Below are 5,572 nucleotides of genomic sequence, written 5' to 3'. Positions count from 1 at the left end.
TGCTGGCGTTTATTGAATACATGAACCACACACGAAAAACGAAATGATCATTACAAAAAAAAAAGGCTGAAAACGACAGCTAATAGAATAATGCAAACTGTAGCAGCAAACGGAACTCGTGCTAGTTTCCTCTTGCGTCTGCCGCGAAAATCGCACACTCGTCGAGCATTGCAGACAAGCGGGATGACCGTCTCCCCCTGGCGCATCAGCAAACCGTTGCCATAACAGCAGGCTTAATTTTGTTAAATTCTTTTTTTTTTCTCAGAAGTATGGCCTACCAAGCACAAGGGGGAAAAACTGGCGCTCGTGGCGCAATTCCCGTTTACCTGGGGGGTATACCAGCCGACATAGCCGTGGTTGCGCCGAGGAGCGCCAACCCTTTCCCTTGGTCGCCTTATCAGGCGCACACTACGTCACGCATACGTCATACATTCACAGAGAGACATCGTTTTAGACAGAGGTGGCCGTTAAACCGAGTTCCGACGCGAGCGGCGATATGCGTTTGCTTTTGTTGTTGGCTCTTACAGTCTCACATTTTAGGAGAGAATTTTTCCGCGCGGACGCCATAAAATCCCGGATCCTAGCCATAGACAGCTTAGCTGTAAAAGACAGCGTCTGCTGCACCGATGTAGCATTCGCGCCGACATGGTCTGAAAAGGCAGGTTCAGTCTTTGTTGCGACCTATATATATATATATATATATATATATGTGTGTGTGTGTGTGTGTGTGTGTGTGTGTGCTTATTCGGACAATCATGCACAAATTGTCCAGGACGCTAGCGAAAAGGCAAATAAGTTCCTGACAAAGCGCCAGCTACCCATAAGCACAACACTCAGTATGAATAAAAAGAAAAGTCATCACTGGATACAAAAGCAGCAAAAAATAAGAAAAAACAAGAAAAAAATTGCAGTTCCGCCCGAAAGGCGAAGCATCGATTGCGATAGCAAATTAGTGAGCCGCTATACAAAGTAAGGATAGTAAGGATAGTAATTTTATCGGCCGTATAAACTTCTAAACTTAGGCACACCAAATTAACAAGCATGGTGTCACGCGCGCACAAGAAAACATGAACGCATCTCGCGCGATGACCGCGGACTCGCTATCAAAACGCTGGAGTGAGTCAGCGCGGCAGCAGCTGCGAGCGAATGGGCTTCGTGCCGGCGCTCGCATCAGCGCGATCTTAGCCTCAAAAACACAGGCAGGGCGGACTCTGCCCCCGCCGCAGATGGCTTTCAAGCACGGTGTAAGAATAAGCACCGTGCTTTCAAGATACAACCGCGCGGGTGGCGCTCACGGCGCAGAACGTACACCCCCCCCCCCCCCCCCGCTCCCTCCGTTCACCGTTCCTCCGGAGACTTCCGGCACGGCAGGAGCGCGCCGCCGCAGTAAAGCGCGGCCCCTCCATCTCCCTACCCTCCCTCCGGAGCGTTGTGCGCGAGCCGCGATTGCTGGCTCACTGTCGCATGCTTTCAGTCGCACATACAGCGTACGGCGCGCGGCGACGATTTTATCGCCCGTGGACTTTATACGGAACCTCACGGCGACGCCGACGGCAGAATTCCTATCGGAGTGTCCACATAATTGCTATCGCAATAAAATATCATACGCCACGAGAGGGTCAGTCTCTTATAGTACAGTGCTCTAGTTCGCTTCCTCAATAAGCTGCCGAAAATGCAATGTTCTCTCCTGATATTTTCTATACAAGATAGGACAGTGGTCTTTCAAGAGGTTATGGTGTGAACAGTATGGTGTAAAAAACATAAAAATGGGCAGATGATCACTTAATCCTGATGTTAGTACACCAACATCTGATTGAAGGTAATTTGTAAAACACAGTTAAAGCAAAGTTTCAGATGTGTCGCGGTCACCCTATAGTAGGTACATCAATGACACTTCGGCAACCAAAATAATGAAATGTGTCAAGAAAGCGCTGATTATTGGTGTCCTGTGAGAGAAGTTGATGTTAAAGTCATCGGTAACAATGACAGGGAGCCCAATACGGAGCAGGTAATGCAAAATGTGTTCAAACTATGCAAGGAACTCGTTGGTATTACTAGAAGGAGGTCTGGAAAGTAATTGAATTGGTGCGCTTTATCAGTAAGCGTTCATAGGGACGATCTACAAGCGAGTATTCGGAAATAACTTCAAACTGAAGGTTATTTTGCACATGTATTGCAACGCCCCATCCTCGCTTGCTACTTGCTCGTGACACACAAGCACACCCACACCCAGGAAAATGCACATCAGCAGATTTATCAGAGAGCGACGTTTCAGTGAAACACACAAAAAAATACCGTAGCTTGCACTGGACGCGCAATGCTAAAGAAACAGCGGAGCTGATGGGCACCTAGCTAGTGCTGGCTTTTGGGCTAGGCTAGGCACTACCAAGTAATCCCCTGCATTTTCTGTAGTTTATTTATTATTGACCGATTATTGACTAGCTATTGTTTGGCTATCGATTGGCTATTACAATGTATTCGCCACGTATTTGGGCTAGGCTCAGCACTACCAAGTCATATCCTCAGCATTTTCCGGAATTTATTGATTATTGATCGATTATCGATTAGCTATTGATTGGCTATCGATTGGATAATGATGACTGACTAAGCTTAAGTAGTCCCAACCATGCTTAGCTAGACTTAGCCAGGCTCTGCTTCGCTAGTTCACAGGGGTATGTGACACTGCACTTGGACCCTAGCTTTCTGCACTACCGCCAGGATCGGCCCACATTTTTTGTCCCCGACAGACGGACTAACGGCCGGCTTGTACCCGTGCCACACGGGCAAAGTAAAGTGCACTTTGAGCGAGTGCACTTCAGCGCGTTGAAGTGGCACTTTGGTGGTACGCTGCTACACGAGAAAGAAAAGTGTGCTTTCAAATGGATGGTCATGGCAATCGGCAGTTAGACGGGAAAGCATATATTTGTTAATATAAAAATGTGTGCCCTGAAAACAGTTTAATATTGTTAGAAACAACATATACAATCCACCTTTAAAAGCGCCGGAAACGACGGCAACTTGACCAGCAACAGTCAAAACGACTCGATCCGCCAAACAACTGCGCAGCCATTGCCCGGCGTGGTCGTGAACAGCCCGAGAACGAGAGTAGTTTTTTTGCTGTTCTTGTTTTTCTTTTTTTTTTTGCAGTGTGGCACATTATCTTGTAACGTTAGCAATTTAAAACACTGTTATTAACAATTACTCCTGACTCTGCTTTCAATAATACTCTTACTTATTTTTTACTCATTGCTAACCAGGCTACACACTTCGCCGCCGCGAAGTGAGTTCGCCGAACACACTCGCCAGCGAGTGCGCTCGGCAGTGAGTGTCACTAAGCGTTCCCGTGTGGCAGCCTGCGAATGACACTAGCCGCGAAGTGCACTCGCTCAAAGTGCACTTTACCTGCACTTTACCTCGCCCGTGTGGCACGGGTATTAAACAGCTCCGATGTTAAAAATCAAACTGATGATTAAGCGCATTCAGCAGTGTATCAATCGACTCGTGCTTATTCGTTAAGCTTCGCACATTTAGATGAAGTAAGGAAAGCTGCCTTCCATCACGCCAAACTCTTATGTGTCGGAAAGAAGTCGCGTCATAATAGCCACATGGTTGATAACATCTCGCCATGAATTAGTGCGTCATAACAGCGATAGGCGAAGAAAATACAGTCAAATGCCTTATATGGTATCTTATCCAGATCTTCCACTGTTCTTATTTTTATAAACCAGTCTCTTGAGTAACGCCGCACGAACATTTTGCCGTCTTCGATCCACGCGAACTGATTCACTTCACCTGCATTTGATTTAATTTCCCAAAACAGTTCTCTTGTTCTGGACAGTCAGATTTTCGTTGCAATAAACCGTCGATTCTGTAAAAAAAAAAAAAAAAAAAAAAAAATGTGCCATTCCACTCTGTGAAGGTGGATGACCAGCGAAGCTGCGCATGCGGTGATTGACCGTTGCTCCGGTGAAACGTTCCAAGTTTGCGGGAGGTTTGCATTTCTTTTCGACTCGCAGCCCTGGCGGGCAGCACGCTTACGCTTGGCGTCCGTAGCCGGCTCATCGTCGGTGGTCTCCTTCCGCCGCCGACGCGCCCATTCCCTTTTCTGTTCATACCGTCGTTCTTGGTAGACACGCTGTTCTTCTTCAGCCCGTACAACACGCGGCCTACCCATTTCACAGTCAGAGCAGAACTGAGGAAAGGAGCCAGAAGACACTCAGATTGGTAGGTACTAGTTTGAATACGCGGGATGGCGTACACGTGTATGGTGCGAACGTAGACATGGCCGACGCGGGTCAAAGTGTAGTATCTGTTCGTATCAGCTTAATATCTGATACGGGTTGTATTTGGACCCAAGATATTGAACTTATTTTCGCAAGCTGGCGGAGTGCTTAAAGCCTGCTTCACCTTCGCCGCGGGTCGGCCCGGTATTGCACTATCTTCGGGATTTTTGGTCTACAGACATTGATCCGCTGGAAACTAGCCATATGCAGCTTCGCTGTAAAAGTTTTATAGTTTCCTCAGGGTCTCTTTTCCTATCAAGCCGAGTGTCTCGAGTTAGGCGGGATGAAAAGCGCACCAATACGGGGACGACCTTATCAGATTCTTCTTTAGTAGGAAGTCGATGAACGGTTTCGAAAGCTACTGCCGAGAGCTGCGGAAGCTCGAAGTGTTTAGTTGGTTCAGCTTGTCGAGATGATTTTTATTCGTTTGCTTATGTATTCCATGTACTTCCATGTTTAATATTCGACTGTACTGATCGAGGTCATTAACATCTTGTCTAAGTTTGCCTATTTCTTGTTCTTTGGCTTCCACCTCAAGTTTTTCCACCCTCGAGCTTCCTCAAGCCCGATATGTCATGCGTTTGCTGCTTCATTTAAAATTTTGAACATTGAACTTTTGTTAATTAGTCGATTATGCATTGCAATTTTTTGTGCAAGTAATGTCCGCCTTTTCGAGTGGACCAGCTCATGGACTAGAATTGTGCTATCTGCCACAGGCAATTAAAAAAAGTTCTGCCTCTCCCGTAATCGAGAGTAGATGCAAGCATGAAATTGCTACCGGCAAAGCAGATTGGTTGGACATGATACTAGCCACACTCTTAAAATGGGTGTAGTGCATGCTCTCAACGGCACACCACACCGCACCGCACCACACCACACCGCAGCACGCCATACTGTGCACTGGTTTTATGGACGCCAAGGTTTATGTAAACTGGTAGCGAAGCTTCCACAGAAGCCCACATGTCATGAAAATGGCGGCTCGTTGCAACCGTCGCCATCTACGTATTGGGGGGCAACTAACAGCAAGCAAAACATAAAAAATAATAAAATAAAAATGACGTCACATCCGCAAATGGCAGTGACGTCAAGATCTTAGGCTGCTTAGCACGAATGTTTGACTTTCTTCAGCGTCCGGCATTTCGACTGCTACGCCAGCAGCTATTTTTCTTTTGAGGCTGAGGCGAGCTTGCGACTCGCCTCAACTGAAGCGCCAGCGTGTCATTAAACTATAGGAGTGGCGTATGTCTTAATGTCATCATAATTAGGCTGTTGTTGACGGCAATTACGGC

The 5,572-nt window shown here is 46.9% G+C and overlaps 1 non-coding gene across 1 annotated transcript; it reads left to right on the top strand.

Annotated features, from left to right (window-relative positions):
- Positions 1-4,281: 4,281 nt before the first annotated feature.
- LOC119437826 (U2 spliceosomal RNA) lies at positions 4,282-4,464 on the top strand. The gene has a single exon (XR_005189547.1). It is a non-coding gene; the product is annotated as a U2 spliceosomal RNA (small nuclear RNA).
- The last annotated feature ends 1,108 nt before the right edge of the window (positions 4,465-5,572 follow it).

This window comes from Dermacentor silvarum, chromosome 1, assembly GCF_013339745.2.
Source record: "Dermacentor silvarum isolate Dsil-2018 chromosome 1, BIME_Dsil_1.4, whole genome shotgun sequence".
Taxonomy (NCBI): Eukaryota; Metazoa; Arthropoda; class Arachnida; order Ixodida; family Ixodidae; genus Dermacentor; species Dermacentor silvarum.
This window is presented reverse-complemented; position numbering and strand designations above follow the sequence as displayed.